Source organism: Oncorhynchus masou, chromosome 24 (assembly GCF_036934945.1).
Source record: "Oncorhynchus masou masou isolate Uvic2021 chromosome 24, UVic_Omas_1.1, whole genome shotgun sequence".
In the NCBI taxonomy this organism is placed as follows: domain Eukaryota; kingdom Metazoa; phylum Chordata; class Actinopteri; order Salmoniformes; family Salmonidae; genus Oncorhynchus; species Oncorhynchus masou.
The window spans coordinates 28,745,241-28,765,856 of NC_088235.1; the positions used below are offsets into that span (position 1 = coordinate 28,745,241).

The 20,616-nt window shown below is 44.8% G+C and overlaps 1 pseudogene; it reads right to left on the reverse strand.

Annotated features, from left to right (window-relative positions):
• LOC135511992 (trinucleotide repeat-containing gene 6B protein-like) overlaps positions 1-17,051 on the reverse strand; it is a 55,358-nt pseudogene extending 38,307 nt beyond the window's left edge.
• Positions 17,052-20,616: the final 3,565 nt, after the last annotated feature.

Sequence of the window (20,616 nt, forward strand, 5' to 3'; positions counted from 1 at the left end):
TCTGTGAGTATAACAGAACTCATATGGCAGGCAAAGACCTGAGAAAAAATCCAACCAGAAAGTGGGAAATCTGAGGTTTGTAGTTTTTCAAAACTTAGCCTATCCAATATACAGTGTCTGTGGGGTCAAATTGCAATTCCTAAGACTTCCACTAGATGTCAACAGTCTTTAGAACCTTGTTTCAGGCTTCTACTGTGAAGTAGGAGAGAATGAGAGCTGATTGAGCCATGGGTCTGCCAGAAGGCCATGTGCTCAGTCAGGCGTGTGCCCGTGAGAGTTCGCTCCGTTCCCATTCATTTCTAAAGACAAAGGAATTCCCTGGTTGAAGATTTATGATAAAAACATCCTAAAGATTGATTATATACATCGTTTGACATGTTTATATGAACTGTAATAACTTTTTTACTTTGTCTGGACCTTGAGCCTGCTCATTTGGATTACTGTCCTAAATGCGAACAAAAAGGAGGTATTTGGACATAAATGGACTTTATCGAACAAAACTAACATTTGTGGAACTTGGATTCCTGTGAGTGCATTCTGATGAAGATCAAAGGTAAGTGAATATTTATAATGCTATTTCTGACTTTTGTTGACTCCATAACATGGCGGGTATCTGTATTGCTTGTTTTGGTCTCTGAGCGCCGTACTCAGTTTATTCCATGTTGTGCTTTTTCCATAAAGCTTTTTTGAAATCTGACACAGCGGTTGCAATAAGGAGAAGTATATCTTTAATTCCATGCATAACAGTTGTATTTTCATCAACATTTATGATGAGTATTTCTGTAAAATGACGTGGCTCTCTGCACTTTCACCAGATGTTTTAGAGGCAAAACATAACACGCCAATGTAAAGAGATTTTTGGATATAAATATGAACTTTATCGAACAAAACATACATGTATTGTGTAACATGAAGTCCTATGAGTGCCATCTGATGAAGATCACCAAAGGTTAGTGATTAATTTTATCTCCATTTCTGCTTTTTGTGACTCCTCTCTTTGACTGGAAAAATGGCTGTGTTTTTTGTGACTAGGTACTGACCTAACATAATCGCATGTATGCTTTTGTTGTAAAGCCTTTTTGAAATCGGACACTGTGGTGGGATTAAAATGGTTGTCCCTGGCCTCCCGGGTGGCGCAGTGGTTGAGGGCGCTGTACTGCAGCGCCAGCTGTACCACCAGAGACCCTGGGTTCGTGCCCAGGCTCTCTCGTAACCGGCCGCGACCGGGAGGTCCGTGGGGCGTCGCACAATTGGCCTAGCGTCGTCCGGGTTAGGCCGGTAGAGATATCCTTGTCTCATCGCGCACCAGCGACTCCTGTGGCGGGGCGGGCGTAGTGCGCGCTAACCTTAGTCTATCCCGAGCCCGTATGGGAGTTGAAGCGACGAGACAAGATAGTAGCTAAACTAAAACAATTGGATACCATGAAATTGGGGAGAAAAAGGGGTAAATTCAACAAACAAACAAAATAATATATATATTTAAAAATGGTGTATAATACATGTTTGAGGAATTTTAATTATGAGATTTGTTTGAATTTGGCGCCCTGCACTTTCACTGGATGTTGGTCAAGTGGGACGTCCCACGTACCCTTGAGGTTAATAGGCAAGCCGCCGAAAATACATTTGACCGGTCATGCTTATCGGATAGGTTAATTTGCATAATTAAATTGCCACCTGTGTATTTCCATTAGGCATCTTATTTATCACATGCACATAGAGCCTAGTTTGAGGAGCGGTGTAGCCTACCACCTGTCAGACAGCACATAGAGCCTAGTTTGAGGAGCGGTGTAGCCTACCACCTGTCAGACAGCACATAGAGCCTAGTTTGAGGAGCGGTGTAGCCTACCACCTGTCAGACAGCACGAGAGCAGCTCCTCATTGGGGTACAACCTGCTTTTGTAAGCCCAGTCATTGCACAACAAATAACAATTCTAAATGCAATTATGTGTTAAAAACATTGACGAACACGATTAAAAAGGTAGCCATTTCTATTTCTCAATCTCAACTCTCAATTAAAGCGCACCTCTCATTTGGCATTTGAGTATGTAGGCTATAGTCAACAGTAGGCATGCCACCAGTCCGTCATCCACCGCTTTGCAATGTGAGCTTGAGGCAGTTATTTGAAAGCTGAACATTTTTACTTTACTTCAAATAATGAGGCATGTCTTACCTTGCTTCAAAGTAGCCTTGCAAAAATCCATCCATAGAAACACGGCGGCAATTATTTTAGAAAGACTTCCTGATGCCATTAACCAGCACTTCTAAACAGTTCTATTGGTTTTCATATCAACTTTCTTTCATTGCCCAGAAGTCAAAGGCACAATCCTTGTCATATTGGCAACACATCCTAGTTGTTGTTACAGATTCCCCATCTTGCTACATTTCTAACACAGATTTTCATGTCTGTCAAATATGGAACAGCTTACATAAGTACGGTGTTTCTAAATTGCGGGAAATTACTTTTTATTAGCAGCTTCATTGCAGGAGTTGCATGTTCAATCATAGGCTGTAGCATTTTGCCTGTAAGACAATATGCTTGCTATTGTTGAATGTTCCATTAAGCTCTTAATGAAAAATGTCCGATAAAGGTGAAGGGTGAGGTTTCACTCACGGCAAAATCTGTCTAAAACAAGCCAAATGCGTTTCTGTGTCGCCTGCCGTCCAGCCTTGGGACAACTACCATTGTCAGGGCGGTGAAATAAACATCTCAACATTATACACATACCGCTTGATTGTATTTTCTGTTGGTCACGCCATTTTACTGTTTGAAGAAAATGTAACCGTTTGTTAACCAGTCCGGTCCATTAGTCGGCAGCAAAATTTACCAAAATTTGAATCCCTATTTCTGATGCATTTACAAATGATTAAATAATGATTCATAACAATTACAACCCCTTTACAAATGGAACCTTATGGTAAAGTGCTACCAAAAAATGTAAAGGAAAATATATTTAAAGGTGTATCAATTATGGATTTAACATCAATCCTTCCTTCCGCTCCGCATGTCTATAAGATAATAGGCTCCATCTCATATTCACACATCAATACAAACAGTTCCGATTCATCATAAAGTATAGCACATTAGCCAACAGCTAGTCTCTTACCCATCCCTGGAGCTTTCCCAGGGTTGATGTCCCTGCCTCCCATCCCAGTTGGCTGCCTTCCAGGCCCAGGGTTGATGTCCCTGCCTCCCATCCCAGTGGGCTGCCTCCCAGGTCCAGGCTGCTGTAGAGCTGGTAGCCCCTGCTGCTGTTGGGTCGGTGGTCCTGCTCCCTGGCCCTGCATTTCCTGCTGATGACCAGCAGGAGAGCCATTCTTCTCCCACAAGTTGACAGTCTTCTTATTAAACTGGCTGGGGTCTCCCCAAGCAGATGTCCCATCGTCAATGTCCATCTTCCGGCTAATGAATTGCGGTGAAGGTTCCTCCCACCCGCTGGACTCTGGTCCTTCCCCTCCACCAGGGCCACTGGGGATGGGTCCGGCAATCCAGCCCGAACTGCTTTGGTTCTGGTGCTGGGCACCCGGTTGTCTCACCCAGCCCCCTCCTCCTCCTCCCGGTTCCAGCGCTTGTTGCGGTGGGGGCTGCGAATGTTGCTGCGGTGCCATGGCGCCTTTCACAGAAGCCGTCTGGCTGTTTGGCATCGGTGACGGGTGCATCTTCCCACCTCCACCCCAACGCCCCTGGTGGGGTTTGGTGCATCCCATGTCCCCCCCCACCCCTCCTCCACCCCCCCACCCGTACCTCCTGCCCCCCAGGATCTCCTCGGGGCTCCCTCGTCCCAGCTACCCCACGTACCGACTTCTGAGTCTCCCCCACCGGAGTTACCTCCACCTTTCCTATCCTCTCCCCATCCTCCACCACTGGATTTAGGTTCTCTCTCCCCCCAGTCTCCCCCACCCCTGTCCCTCTGCCCACCCCACCCTCCATCCCGCCCCATCTCCTTCCATCCTCCTCCTGTCCCCTTCTCCTCCTGGCCGCCTCCCCAGCCACCAACTCCTCCTCCACCTTGGTTACCCTGTTGTCCATTATCTCCCCAACCACCACCTCTACTGCGTTCCCTCCCACAACCCCACTCAGACCCTTCGTTCCCCCATCCTTTTCCTTGACTCTCCCCTGGTCCAACCCCACCCCAGCCTCCTGTAGGCTTCCCCTGGCCTGGTCCAAGGCCGCCACCTACACCTGCTCCAGTGGTCATTGACCCAGATTGAGTGACGCCAGGAGGGTTTCTCATGTTGGAGCCTAGGGGAGGTGGCCCTTGGTTGGGCATGGAGTTTCTGCCACTACTGCTGCCGTTGTTACCAACCTCCCAGCCCTCCCCGGAGCCACCAGGGGTCCCCAGGGAAGGGTTGGAGTTCAGGTTGGGAGCTGAGCCAGGGAGAGGCGTAGGAGCCATTGGATCAGTAGTTGTAGCAGAGCCAGTGGAGTATTGAGAAGATGGACCCATGGGAGGTGAAGCGTTTTGGGATGAAGCAGATGACCCAGACCCTCCTTTTCCTGGTTCTAGGTCCCAGGCCACGTTCTGTCTGATCTGGGTCTGGCCCCAGCCTGTGTTGGAGAGGACGCGTGGATCCAGGTCACTGCGGCTGAGCATTGCCTGTAAGGCCACGTCAGGGTTGGGCGGTGGGGGTGGGAATACCGGTGGTGACCGTACCCGTGGTGCTGATTGCCGCTGCCTCTGGAGTTTCCCCCACCGCTGGATGAATTACCTCCTCCTCTACCACCCTTGCTCCCCCCCCACTCCCCTGTGTCCCCCCCTGCCACTCCGTCCCCCTTTTGATTGTCCCAAGCTCTTGTCGTAGTGGTGGATGTTGTCGGAGAGGAAGAGGCGGCAGGGGGGTTGCTGCCCCCACTGCTGCTGCTGCTGCTACTGCCTCCGACACCACCAGCCTCCCCTCCTGGATTTCCACCTCCACCCATCCCACCTGAATTACCTCCCCAGTCTCCAACTGAAGACCCTCGCTCTCCTCCTGCACCCCCTCCCTGAGATACCCCGGGGGTTTGAGTGCTACCCCCACTTCCAGCACCCCAGGATTTCCCTCCATTACCCCCCTGAGCACTGTACTTCCACCCCGAGCCTCCACCACCCTCAGCAGCTCCCCCTTCCCAACCATCAGTCCTTGAGGCACCCGTTTTGGAGTTAGCAGCAGGGAAAGGCTGGTCTCCCCAAGAGGATGAGGTTTGGGAGGCAGCGAGGTTCTCTCCACCATTGCCTCCTCCCCCACAGTCTGTATCGGCTCCCACCCCTGTCCCCTCGTTTTTTGGTCCTGCTCCGGTCTCCAGTGCCGCTCCACCCCAACCCCCATCTGACGTGTGCTCTCTGTCTCTGGATTGCATTTGGTGAAGTTGGTGCTGATGAGCGGATTGATTCACAGCTAGAGGTGGGTTCCCCAGGCGCGGGGCAGACAGAGACCCAGCCAGGCTCTGGAGAAGGGAAGGGGGGGGGGAACCCTCAGAGGAAGCTACCCCAGCCCCATCCTGCTGCACCAGAGCAGGCCAGGCGGAAGGGTTGGCATTTGGGTTAAAGTTGGCACCAGGGATCACCCCACTGCCACCAAGGGATCCATCAGGGCCCATTGGCAGAGGGGAGGCTTTGGGAATGGAGGGCACTGATGCCCCTGGAGGACCCTGTGAGGCAGCAGATCCCCACACCACACTGACGGACAGCATACATTCATTGGGCATTGAGAACGAGGAAGTGGGTGATGGGGGACTGCCAGGATCGCCACCTTTCCGCGAGGCACTGCTGTTCAGCACTCCACCACCGCCCTCACCCGACGAAGCACTACCACTTCCTGTCCCCGAAGCTTCACCTCCTCCTGCTCCATTCCCGTCGCCAACGGCAATGCTAGGCCATTCCTCCAGGTCTGAGCCGTCCACGATGACCTTCTCCCTGCCCTGAGAGGAGGGCAGGCTGCCAGAGCCAACCCCCCACGTGGAATTTGCATAATTGGAAGAAGTAGTAGAAGAAGCAGCGATTGATGAGGAGGATGAGGTGAGGGGCAGTGAGGGTGCAGCTGGACCCACATAGCCTGGACTAGAATCTGGACGGGAAACAACATAAAGGCACATTATTAAAATGGAAGGTTAAATAAACATCTACTGTTGCTCAATTGTATAAGTCTTGGACACAGAAATAACTTTTTTTTTTAACAAAACATTATACCAAGAATCAAATAGGAAGGTATAGGATTCACTTTTAAAGTATTTGAACAGAGTCTAAACTTGCATGATGCTCCATGCCGGGACTCGTTCCAGACACCTACCTGAGGCAGCACCCATGGTTGCATTGGGGCAGTCTCCCCCTCCTCCCCTGGCCCGATGCCTCCCCCCAGTAGCATGGAGGACAGCGGCGGCTGGCCCCTCTTCAGTAGCACTTTATGGTCTTGCTGGCAGCGGAATCGCGGGGGCACTTCGCGGGGCATGTAGCGCTGGGAGGCCTGGGTGCCTGCTGCGGGGGGCTGTCCGTTGGCCACCGCCGGCCGCTTCGCATTGTTCCCACCCTGAGGGGGGGCGACGCCTGCAGCCGCGGTGGCAGGGGAGGGGGACGCCGAGGGGGTGGGTCCAGGGCTGGGGGAAGCAGAGCTGGGGGCGGCAGGAGACTGGGTGGACGAGGGCTTGGTCAATTCTGGCACTGCACGGCGAAGGAGAAGAGAGTTATAGAAGTCATTAAGTCGCATAGAGAAAATAAATAGTGGTGTGAAATTCAAAGGAAAATGTCCTGACGGATAATAAACAGTGTACAAAACATTAAAAACACCTGCTCTTTCCATGACAGACTGACCAGGCGAATCCAGGTGAAAGCTATGATCCCTTGTCACTTGTTAAATCCACTTCATAAATCAGTGTAGATGAAGGGGAGGAGACAGGTTAAAAGAAGGATTTTTAAGCCTCGAGACAATTGAGAAATTAATTGTGTATGTGTGTCATTCAGTGTGTGAATGGGCAAAACAAAAGATTTAAGTGCCTTTGAACCGGGTATGGTAGTAGGCGTCAGGAGCAACGGTTTATGTCAAGAACAGCAACACTGCTGGGTTTTTCATACACAACAATGTGTGCATCAAGAATGGTCCACCACCCAAAAGGACATCCAGCCAACTTGAGGAAAGCATTGGAGTCAACATGGGCCAGCATCCCTGTGGAACGCTTGACACCTTGTAGAGTTCATGCCCAGACGAATTGAGGCTGTTCAGAGGGCAAAAGAGGGTGCAACTAAATATTAGAAAGGGGTTCTTAATGTTTTGTACACAGTGTACAGCATTGCATGTAGCCATCATCTTCATTTGAAATAAGGGCAGCAGGTAGCCTAGTGGTTAGACTGTTAAGACAGTAATGAAAAGGTTGCTTGTTTGAAACCGCGAGGTGAACAAAAAAAAAAAATCTGCCGTTCTGACCTTGAACAAGGCAGTTAACCGCCACCAACAACAACGGCAGCCCCCTGCACCTCTCTGGGGGGGGTTGGGTTAAATTCAGAAGACATTTTTGTTGAATGCAATTAAACAACGGGCCAGACCGGGGTTCAAATAAATGCATATTTCAAATAATGTGGCCGAATATAGTGCCGTGAATAAGTATTTCCCCCTTTCTGATTTTCTCTAGTTTGTATATTTTTGATTTTAAAATGTTAGATCTTCAACCAAAACCTAATATTAGATAAAGGGAACTGGAGTCTACAAATATCAAAAAATATATTTTATTTATTTAAGCAAAGTTCCGCAACACCCAATTCCCCTGTGTGAAAAAGTAATTGCTAACCATTAATTGGTTGTGCCACCTTTAGCTGAAATTACTGCAACAAAATGTTTTGTGTATTTGTTGATCCGTCTCTCACATCGCTGTGGAGGAATTTTGGCCTACTCTTTCATGCAGAACTGCTTTAACTCAGCGACATTTGAGGGTTTTCAAGCAGATAACATTGTTGATTTCACCAGTCACATTATGAAGCTTGCTGGTAGTCCCCAGTCACATGCTGCTTGTTTACAAGCACACAACGACGGGAGACTGGAGCCTTGATTCACTTCACTGTTGTGCAGCACACACCAGGTTATTTAGTTTCAGTATGGAAATTACAACTAAATGTTTGCCAGCTAGATACAGTATCTTATAACTATTAAGTTAACTGTCTAAAATGTGCGAAATGTACTGCAGATGTGCATATGGTTTGCTAATGTAGTGGTTAGCTTTTTGTTAAATCAAGCTTCTCTTGGTAACCGCAGAGAATACCCTCCTGGATCAAGAGCCTTGCTATCTGATATTTGTTTTGGGTGTGCAGCAAACTGAGTAGCATTTTTTTTGTTACTTGTATAACTTTATGCGATGGGATGTCTGTCCTGCAAATGGTTTGTCAGAGACTGTTTAAAATGTTTGCAATGCGCCCGTTAGCATTTAACTAATATCCTCTATAGGATTTTACAAGTACTTGTTTGCAATGCTAAACTTCAAATAACAGCAAGAGGCCATTGTGTTCATCCCGAGATATTACCAAATATCTCGGGATGGCACAAGGTCGGTATGAAGGTATGAACATCTGGATACCGCCCAAGCCTAATTTGAAACTATTTTCTACTTATTTCCCCTTGGGCCATACAAAGCTGGGTTCAAATACATGGGAGTAATTCAACATTTGTATTTGGGGGAAAAACACTTGTCTGTGCAGGTGAGAATTTTTTGAATACAGTACCAGTCAAAAGTTTGGACACACCTACTCATTCAAGGATTTCTTGATTTTGACTAATTTCTACATTGTAGAATAATAGTGAAGACATCAAAACTATGAAATAACACATGAAATGTACTAACTTCAAAAAGGTGTTAAACAAACCAAAAAATATTTTAGATTCTTCACACTTGGCATTCTCTCAACCAGCATCACCTGAATTGCCTTTCCAACAGTCTTGAAGGAGTTCCCACATATGCTGAGCAATTGTTGGCTGCTTTTCCTTCACTCTGCGGTCTAACTCATCCCAAACCATCTCAATTGGGTTGAGGTCAGGTGATTGTGGAGGCCAGGTCATCTGATGCAGCACTCCCATCACGCTGCTTCTTGGTCAAATAGCCCTTACACAGCCTGGAGGTGTGTTTTGGGTTATTGTCCTGTTGAAAAACAAATGAGTCCCACTAAGCTCAAACCAGATTGGATGGTGTAACGCTGTAGAATGCTGTGATCCCATGCTGGTTAAGTGTGCCTTGAATTCTAAATAAAAACACAGTGTCACCAGCAAAGCACCCCCACACCACCTCCATGCTTCACGGTGGGAACCACACATGCAGAGATCATCTGTTCACCTTCTCCGCGTCTCACAAAGACGCAGAGTAGACGGTTGAAAACAAAAATCTTTAATTTGGATTCACCAGACCAATGGACAGTTTTCCACCAAAATGTTAATACATACAGCATTTAACATAAAGTGAAGTATTTTGGGGGGGAACTGAAGTCTCATAAGTTAGGAGTCCATTGCTTGTGTTTCTTGGCCAAAGCAAGTCTCTTCTTATTGTGGTCCTTTAGAAGTGGTTTCGCTGCAGCAATTTGACCATGAAGGCCTGATTCATGCAGTCTCCTCTGAACAGTAAATGTTGAGATGTGTCTGTTACTTGAACTCTGTGAAACATTAATTTAGGCTGCAATCGGAGGTGCAGTTAACTCTAATGAACTTATACTCTGCATCAGAGGTAACTCTGGGTCTTCCTTTCCTGTGGCAGTCCACATGAGCCAGTTTCATCATAGCACCTGGTTTTTGCGACTGCGCTTGAAGAAACGTTCAAAGTTCTTGACATTTTCCGGATTAACTGACCTTGTCTTGAACTAATGATGGACTGTCATTTCTCTTTGCTTAGTTGAGCTGTTCTTGCCATAATATGGACTTGGTCTCTACATGACTCCATGTGTTATTTCATTGTTTTGATGTCTTCAATAATATTTTACAAAGTAGAAAATACACTGCTCAAAAAAATAAAGGGAACACTTAAACAACAATGTAACTCCAAGTCAATCACACTTCTGTGAAATCAAACTGTCCACTTCGGAAGCAACACTGATTGACAATAAATTTCACATGCTGTTGTGCAAATGGAATAGACAACAGGTGGAAATTAAAGGCATTTAGCAAGACACCCCCAATAAAGAAGTGGTTCTGCAGGTGGGGACCACAGACCACTTATCAGTTCCTATGCTTCCTGGCTGATGTTTTGGTCACTTTTGAATGCTGGCGGTGCTTTCACTCTAGTGGTAGCATGAGATGGAGTCTACAACCCACACAAGTGGCTCAGGTAGTGCAGCTCATCCAGGATGGCACATCAATGCAAGAAGGTTTGCTGTGTCTGTCAGCGTAGTGTCCAGAGCATGGAGGCGCTACCAGGAGACAGGCCAGTACATCACGAGACGTGGAAGAGGCCGTAGGTGGGCAACAACCCAGCAGCAGGACCGCTACCTCCGCCTTTGTGCAAGGAGGAGGCACTGCCAGAGCCCTGCAAAATGACCTCCAGCAGGCCACAAATGTGCAGGTGTCTGCTCAAACGGTCAGAAACAGACTCCATGAGGGTGGTATGAGGGCCCGACGTCCACAGGTGGGGGTTGTACTTACAGCCCAACACCGTACAGGACGTTTGGCATTTGCCAGAGAACATCAAGATTGGCAAATTCGCCACTGGCGCCGTGCTCTTCACAGATGAAAGCAGGTTCACACTGAGCACGTGACAGACATGACAGTCTGGAGACGCCGTGGAGAACGTTCTCCTGCCTGCAACATCCTCCAGCATGACCGGTTTGGCGGTGGGTCAGTCATGGTGTGGGGTGGCATTTCTTTGGGGGGCCGCACAGCCCTCCATGTGCTCGCCAGAGATAGCCTGACTGCCATTAGGTGCCGAGATCCTCAGACCCCTTGTGAGACCATATGCTGGTGTGGTTGGCCCTGGGTTCCTCCTACTGCAAGACAATGCTAGACCTCATGTGGCTGGAGTGTGTCAGCAGTTCCTACAAGTGGAAGGCATTGATGCTATGGACTGGCACGCCCGTTCCCCAGACCTGAATCCAATTGAGCACATCTGGGACATCATGTCTCGCTCCATCCACCAGACTGTCCAGGAGTTGGCGGATGCTTTAGTCCAGGTCTGGGAGGAGATCCCTCAGGAGACCATCTGCCACCTCATCAGGAGCATGCCCAGGCGTTGTAGGAAGGTCATACAGGCACGTGGAGGCCACACACACTACTGAGCCTCATTTTGACTTGTTTTAAGGACATTACATCAAAGTTGGATCAGCATGTAGTGTGGTTTTCCACTTTGATTTTGCATGTCACTCCAAATCCAGACCTCCATGGGTTGATAAATTTGATTTCCATTGATAATGTGTGATTTTGTTGTCAACACATTCAACTATGTAAAGGAAAAAGTATTTAATAAGAATATTTCATTCATTCAGATCTAGGACGTGTTATTTTAGTGTTCCCTTTATTTTTTTGAGCAGTGTAGTAAAGAATAAAGAAATACCCTGGAAAGAGTAGGTGTGTCCAAATTCCAATTTTCAACTACTTGTGAGAATGATGGAAGAGGGAAAGAAACTGTTGTTTATCTGCTGGATAGTGTGTCACTACAGTGACAAAGCACAAAACCAACAGCATAAACAAATAGTCTAGGTCACCCAGAACTAAAATCTTTCGTAACTGTGTCAGATGCTTGATGAAGTTCTGGGGAGAGATGTACATGTTAGAAAATGTACTTTAGAGATTAGCAAGGTCTCCACCCCTCTGAACAGAAACTCAGACAGTTTCGGGCCAATCTACCCTCCCCTTGCAAAATTCAAAAGAAGCGAGCACCTGCGAAATCGTGATTTGTCCAAACAACCAGTAATGAAAAATCTGCATACTGGAACAAATTTCCTCATTAGTAGTCTTATCCCAAAGTTTGTCGACAGATGTTACCATTTATGTTACGTGCATCTGTCTATGAGAACTTATCAACAAACTGAAGGAATAAGACCCAAACAAAGATAGCTAGCGTTGAGAATGACAAGACCGGCATAAGCTGACAGAAACAGGTGGGCCCTTGTGAACATAGCAACCAGGGGAATCTAGCAGAGGATACAAAGATACTGCTCACCTTTGTTTTTTTGCTCGGCAACCTGAAACAAGATAAACGTACATCAGTTGCCAAATATGGAAATATTACAATAAACGCAAGGAAACATGAATGTGCATATTCTTATTCATTAATCACAAACAGCACTGTTTGAACAGCACAGGGGTAGGCACGGTTATTTGTGTACTCAAATATCCAAACGGATGATAGATTACTTGGGAGAGTATCATTTATTTGAAAGGCTTTGCCTAAAATTCAATAAAATTATATATAACATTGCTACATTGCCTATAAGGATAGAGCTTAACATTTAAAATGTTATGAGTTTATGAGTGTGGCCCATAAAAATAAAATAAGTCACCAGTAGCCTTCACACGTGTAGCTTGTTGTTACTGTCGGTCAATCAAAACGGCGCTACAGTCAGAGGCTTCATGTGTAGCAAGTGAAGAGGGAGATTTCTAATCAATGCAAAACAAAATTACATTTACGGAATTAAGTTAGCTAAATGAGAAGGAGTTTACTACAATGATCAACCAACAGGTAGGCTGTCATATGAATGGAGTTATTGTAGACACTGGACAGAGAGTGCAGCAAAAGAGCCTCAAATAGCCTTGCCACTGTAGCTTGCTAGCTGGCTAACTGCTGGTTCTTTACAACGATTTGATGAAGTCAAGACAGGCACTACCAGATGGTACGATAGATAACCTATGGCAGCAACAAGTTGGTCTAACTATCGCGAGCCGATTTGGCTGCCCCCCCCCCCCCCTCCATGCAGCACAGCGGCCCTCGAGTCACGTAAGCGTAAGCTTTACTTTCCAAAGTAAAGATATCTGAAAAAATTACAATATTAATCCAACTTAAATAATTAAAAATGCTCATCCCAACACAGGTGGGCGATGAAAACCAGTAAAATGTGTGGCAGTGGCATTGACTCGTTAAGAGCACTGTGGTCTGGACAGAGTGCCAGGCATAACAAGACTAATCGACGATCTAGTCATTAAATGTAATTTGTTGAGACTTGTGTGTATTGCATACAACTTTGAAATACTGAATGTGCCCCAGCTGGCCAAGCCATCACAACTAGGTGAGATCATGTAGCCAATAATCTGGGTCATCAGAGTACTTGTGTGCAAACTTCAGTTCTAAGAAAATGGTAAGACTGCAACAAATTAAACTTGCCATTTTTGTTCTCCACCTTTATTTAAGCATCATTCAGTGCAAAGTTGGATGTTGGCATGGTAACATCTTTACCTTCTGAGAGGCTTCCCTTTTCCTTTTGTCTTCTTTCTTCCTTTTTTTGTCTTCCATGAACTACTGTTCCCTTTCCTGATACTCCTTTCTGGGGGAGAGAAGAACACATGGCTAACCACAAACCAGTGCAACAGTCCTTAGAACAATCAGTGTTCCTTGTGCCACCACAATTGCTAAATGATTCATGACCTAGGTCTCAGAAGATTACTGGACACGTGCTGTACTGTTCATACAGTAATTATCCACATAATTAACCTGCAGGAAATTCCAGGCTTATCCTCCCCACAAAGCCTTGTTAGCCAATGTAATAAGGAAGGGGTTTTCAGGTCTTGTCATAAGCTTCAAAGGCTAAAGGCCCAGTCCTGTTGAAAAGGCAGGGTCACACTTGCTCTTATTCGTTTTAATAAAAATGTGCATCTTTATTAATTTTTTACTCCAGATACAAACTTCTACATACAAACAACTTACAGACAAACAATGACTACATCTCCTCTGCCCAGACCAGCATGTTCAAACCCCAATCCCTAGTGCCTGCATGTTCACACCCCTACCCCAGACCAGCATGTTCACACCCCCATCCCTAGTGCCTGCATGCTCACAACCTTACCCCAGCCCAGCATGCTCACACCCCTACCCCATCCATAGTGCCTACTCACACCCCTACCCCAGCATGCTCACACCCCTACCCCATCCATAGTGCCTACTCACACCCCTAACCCAGCATGCTCACACCCCTACCCCATCCATAGTGCCTACTCACACCCCTACCCCAGCATGCTCACACCCCTACCCCATCCATAGTGCCTACTCACACCCCTACCCCAGCATGCTCACACCCCTACCCCATCCATAGTGCATGCTCACACCCCTAACCCAGCATGCTCACACTCCCATCCCTTGTGCCTGCATGTTCACACCCCATCCCGTGTCCACACCCCTACCCCAGACCAGCATGTACACACCCCCATCCCTAGTGCCAGCATGCTCACACCCCATACCCTGGCCCAGCATGTTCACAACCTTACCCCAGACCAACATGCTCACACACCCACCAGCATGTTCACACCATCATCCCTAGTGCCTGCATGCTCACAACCCCCATCCCTAGTGCCTGCATGCCCACATCCCTACCCCATCTCTAGTGCCTGCTAACACCCCTACCCCAGCCCAGCATGTTAACAGCCCCATCCCTAGTAAAAGCATGCTCACACCCCTACCCCAGCATGTTAACACCCCCATTCCTAGTGCCTGCATTATAGCATCTTCTCTTGCATAATACATTTTATACATTAGTTATGCTCCAACTTTCCACACCATCTTGTGCCAACATCAGTTCTTTAAGTCTTGTTTCCAATAGCTTATATTTTTTTCAAAGAGAATGACGGTTAGATATGCTCTCTACAAGGTTTTGTATTTCTTCTTAATCATATGAACATCCTTTTGTGACTCAAATAGGATTACCTGAAGGTTGCTCTGATGTCCAAAATATTCTCTAAATCCATGTTTTTAAACTTATGTGTTAATGTTTGATAGCCTATATCACTGTTTCCCAAACCCGGTCTTGGGTGCACCTTTTAGGTTTTGCCCTAGCACTACAAAGCTGATCTAAATCAAATCGAATTTATTTGTCACATACACATGGTTAGCAGATGTTAATGCGAGTGTAGCGAAATGCTTCTGCTTCTAGTTCCGACAATGCAGTAATAACCAACGAGTAATCTAATCTAACAATTCCAAAACTACTACCTTATACACACAAGTGTAAAGGGATAAAGAATATGTACATAAAGATATGAATGAGTGATGGTACAGAACGGCATAGGCAAGATGCAGTATATGGTATCGAGTACAGTATATACATATGCGATGAGTAATGTAGGTTATGTAAACAAAAGTGGCATAATTTAAAGTGACTAGTGATATATATATTACATAAAGATGCAGTAGATGATAGAGTACAGTATATACATATGAGATGAGTAATGTAGGGTATATAGACATTATATTAAGTAGCATTGTTTAAAGTGGCTAGTGATATATTTTACATCAATTCCCATTATTAAAGTGTCTGAAGTTGAGTCAGTGTGTTGGCAGCAGCCACTCAATGTTAGTGGTGGCTGTTTAACAGTCTGATGGACTTGAGATAGAAGCTGTTTTTCAGTCTCTCGGGCCCAACTTTAATGCACCTGTACTGCTTGATTATGAGCTGGTTATTTGAATCAGCTGTGTACTGCTGGGGGGGGGGGGGAGAACTAAACATGCTCCCAGGAAACCCTGGCCTATGCCATAGCCCTGGTGACAGCATTGTAAGGGATCTGAAGTCTGGCTGCATTGACACATCTATTAGTATTCAGGTACTGTTTCTGAAAGGCCAGACATGCTAAATAAGGTTGCTATGTAGCTAAAGGAATCCATAACCATGCATGTCAACCAAAAACAGTGTTTGCACATCACAAAGACAGGACCTGACACCACACTATTGATAAGAGTTAAGTGGACATAAAGGACAATGCTTTGCAAATTACCTGTAACGGAAAACGAAACTGATAATGATTCGTGTGCAGCTGTTTGTGGCCCTTCTTTCTCAGTGACATAGCTAAAGCCACGGGCCACAGTTGTCATAATTTCGGAGGCTCTGGTCAGAGGAAGGCTTATGTAACTAGTTAGCTGCAACAGCTATCCTTCACGCGTGTACATATATGTCAACCTTTCGTGCATGGGAATAACCGACATAGCTGGCTAACTATACAAGTATGAAGGTGCAACAATGTAGCTTGCTAATGCTAAGCCCCGGTGTTGGCCATTCAGTAACCGTGGCTAGCAACAAAAATGCTGCATGTCGATGGTTGTTGGCTATCGTTATGAAGGTATGGCGGGCTAAAAAAAATTGACACATGACACGGACAACGGGCTCAGATCAAGAAACCGAGTAGCTAGTTAGCTATCCGCATAATACTGGTAAATAGCTAGATAACGTTAACTTAGCTTGCTAATGGAACATGAACCAATATTCACATTTTAGTGCACGCGGGGTCTTGCACCGACCAAGCAAAGTACATAAAATAAGACGTAGCTATTTAGTTAGCTATATCAACCAGCTAGCGAGACATATTGTAACGGCTAACGTTAATTGCTAAACTGAGCTAACTACCAAGACAACACCGTCTTCATTTTTGAAAATACAAGTATACCAGCATAATGTACTGCAAGATTACGACCCAGACTCCGGAGTTATCTAACTAGCTACATTGCTTTGATTCAGCTCGCGAATTAAGTAATCTATCCAAAGGCAAGAGAACTTCTCTAGATGCTCACTCGAGCAACGACATCCATTCGGTTGCATAGCAAACTAGCTAACCTTGGTCATATTTTAGCACCTTTGTCGACAGACAGCTAACGAACAACTTTAGACATGAACTAAATGATACTCACCTCAGGAATCACATATAAAATATAGCTGGCGTGCTAGCTAAAGAAGCTAATATTATTTCCCCTTTCATCTGCTGTGGCTAAAGTGCTTCAGTGAAAAACAACCTAAACGAATAACGAAGTATTTGGCTAAAAAAGAAAAATACTCGTTGGTGCTTTTGATTTGTAAATACTATGATAACGTAAACCTCGCTAATGTGCAGAATAATTCGTTTTTAAAGCTCTGGAAAGTCGGTTGGTTGACGGTCGGCCATTTTGCTGCTCTGTATGAATCGAATGTTTCGCCCACAAGAGTTCTAGCACATATATAAAATGAGCCAGATATTTCACCGGATGAACAAATGTGAAGCATCCGGTTGGCGTTTCCAAACACTACCAAATTTGTTGATGACGAAGCCCAGTGGGAGAAGATGGAGCGAAATGGATTTGGGCCGACATTCTGCAAATTTCCTCATCGATTAAACATTTGATCTCAATACAGTTTTCTGTTTCCAAAACTACAATCCGTTACGAAAAGTTTGGACAAATTTTACTAGATTTAAAAAAAAATGCGTTCTTTAGAAGGAGTGCAAAGGCGAATTGAGTTATTGCACACGTCTACTTCACTGAGTAGAAGTTCCCTAACTCAAATATGCAAATATATGTTAGAACGAGGTTCTCGCTTGCTCGTGCTTGGCTCTGCCCACCTCCTTGCTTGTTCTGCCTACTATGATTAATTTGCTCCCATTGGAAACGACAGGCTCTCGTCTATCTTGGGTTAGTTATAAAAATCTTTGCTTATATGGTTTCGGCAGCTGCAGCAATCCCCCCCCCAGTATAAGGGCTTGTGGTGAGGCCGATTTTTGTCCTTCATTTAAACAACGTTGGAGTTAGTTTCTTTCATATTTGATTACCATTAGACAATACCCTACAGTCAAATAAAAAAAACATACAGTCAAATGAAATACCTATTTTAATAATTTTCATATGGGTTGAAGTGTGGACACTGACTGGCTACAACTCACATGTGCTGCTGAGGGCTGTTTCGGAATGATGTCATATTTAAAATTTCGGCCATAAAAATGCAACAAAAGTTTTAAGGTCATGGATTTGGTATTCTAAACGTCTAGATGCCCCCCGCCCTCCCTATTATTTAGAGGCATTGATTGGAGTAAAAAGTCCTGAGAGTGGCGCAAGACTTCACTACACATTTCCTGCTTTTCTCTCCTGAATAATCCTTTCCCTTGGAGCTCATGTCACCATATCAGGTTGGTAACTGGGCATTTCCTTGTAAAACGCCCCATTAGGACTAACATGTGAAGTTCATTGGAGCATAATAAAATATTTGTCAAATGAAAGCTAACAGTCTATATTTCTGGTAAAACAGTCGGAAAATGGGTCTTAGAAAACATCCACAAGAAAAAGTCTTAAAATATATTAGAAATTGTTGGAGGAAATTATAGTTGAAATTATTAATTATGTATACATTTTTATTAGAACCATTAAGTTTTAATACTATTATGTTATGGTATGAAATGTATGGGTTTTTAAATTAATTGTCTGTACCTTGCAGGTTTAAGGGAGAAGGAGGCTATATCTTTTCAGAAAGATAAGAATGTTCTTTGATGTTCCATTAGTGGAGGAGAGTGTCTTTTAGACAGATTGGAATGTTTGCTTTATGAGGGGAGTAGGAGACAATCTCCAGACCTGAAGACACTGTGGTATTGTGTGGATCGGAGAGAGTGTGAAAACTGATGACGTCATTTTAACTTCTCTCTTTAAAATGTAATGTTCTTCGTATTTTGGGTCAGTACTCTCTTGAATTAAACGCTGTTACCTGACTTTTAAGACCGGGGCTCTGTCCATTCTTATAAAAATATTGGGTCTTACAATCCCATAGAATGCATTGACAGAGTAATTAATTCTGATTGGGAAACAATACAGAGGAATTTAGAATTCCTTTAACAGAAATATATCATCAAAAAACACATTAATGTTGAAGTAAAGACCCCTGCCAAATGATATCAACATGTATTTAGTTTTGGATAAATGATTTGCCTTCTGTAAGTTCTGTAATAAACATTGCCCTGGGCCTTGTAATTCTGCCCCAATATCTTTAAGATATTTTCTAATCTCCCTCTTTTTTTCACCTTTATTTAACCAGGTAGGCAAGTTGAGAACAAGTTCTCATTTACAACTGCGACCTGGCCAAGATAAAGCAAAGAAGTTCGACACATATAACAACACAGAGTTACACATGGAGTAAAACAAACATACAGTCAATAATAGAGTAGAAAAATAAATACGTCTATATACAATGTGAGCAAATGAGGTAAGATAAGGGAGGTAAAGGCAAAAAAAAGGCCATGGTGGCGAAGTAAATACAATATAGCAAGTAAAACACTGGAATGGTAGATTTGACAGTAGATGCATACTCATGCAAAGTAATACTCATACTCATGAGGAGGGAGGAAAATGAAAGTTAACAGAAGTAACAAGTAAAGGTAGACCTACCAATTAGTTATAGTGTTTCTTCTGATATCAAGTTTGTTTATGAATTATTAAGTGATTGTCAAATCGGTAAACGGAATTACCGCAATTGAATTTTCTACAATGGGAAATCATAGTAGTCACAAACCACAATCGGGTCACCTGCTACTGTCCTACCTTCCACTGGCATACTATTGTGTTCAGTTCATAACTGTTTTCTTCATTTTTCTGTCATCTGGTGGTCAACGCAAGACTGTGAAAACAGTCTAGACAACCCCTCACTCTCCCCCTCTCTCTGTTGCTCTCTCTCTCTTCTCTCTGTCCAGTTAAGGCTTTAAGTTAAGCATCCTCACCCACTGAGCACACACCGACACCGGACGTCCATGGATATTGAAAAGTAGTTGACATTTGGTCATTCCGCCCTGGCCTTCTGGCCTTGATTTCAATGTCCACAGAGGTCGTTTTGTTGGCCTGGGCCAGCCTTAATTTAAACCTCCACAGACATGGATTAATGGTCCGGTCCTGACCAGCCTTGATTTGGCCCAAACATAGGCGTCCATGAGGGGTTCAGATTTGGTCTGAATATTTCAGTTTGGACAGTACAGCACAGTACTGTGCGGTACAGTAGAGCACAGAATAGTACAGTAACGTAAAAAAGGTAGAATATATTAGTTCAGTTCAGTAGAGTTCAGTACAATACAGTACAGTAGAGTTCAGTACAGTCGAGTTCAGTACATTACAGAGTTCATTTCAGTACAGTACCGTAGAGTTCAGTTCAGTACAAAATAGTTCAGTTAGTTACAGTACAGTAGAGTTCAGTACAGTATAGTATAGTTCATTACAGCACAGTGCAGTAGAGTTCAGTACAGTAGAGTTCATTAAAGCACAGTAGAGTACAGTGCAGTAGAGTACAGTGCAGTAGAGTAGAGTTCAGTACAGTAGAGTTCAGTACAGTAGAGTAAAGTAGACTTCAGTACAGCACAGTAGAGTACAGTAAAGCACAGTAGAGTACAGTGCAGTAGAGTAGAGTTCAGTACAGTAGAGTTCAGTACAGTAGAGTAAAGTAGACTTCAGTACAGCACGGTAGAGTACAGTAGAGTTCAGTACAGCACAGTACAGTACAGTATAGTTCAGCAGAGTACAGTAGAGTTCAGTACAGCACAGTACAGTAGAGGACCCTAGAGTTCAATACACTACAGTAGAGTTCAGTACATTACAGTAGATTTCAGTAGAGTTTAGTTCAGTAAAGTAGAGTTCAGTAGAATTCAGTACAGCAGCGTTTAGCACTGTACAGTAGAGTTCCGTTCGGCACAGTACAGTAGTGTTTAGTACAATACAGTGGAGTTCAGTACAGTACAGTAGAGTTCAGTACAGCACAGTACAGTAGAGGACCTAGA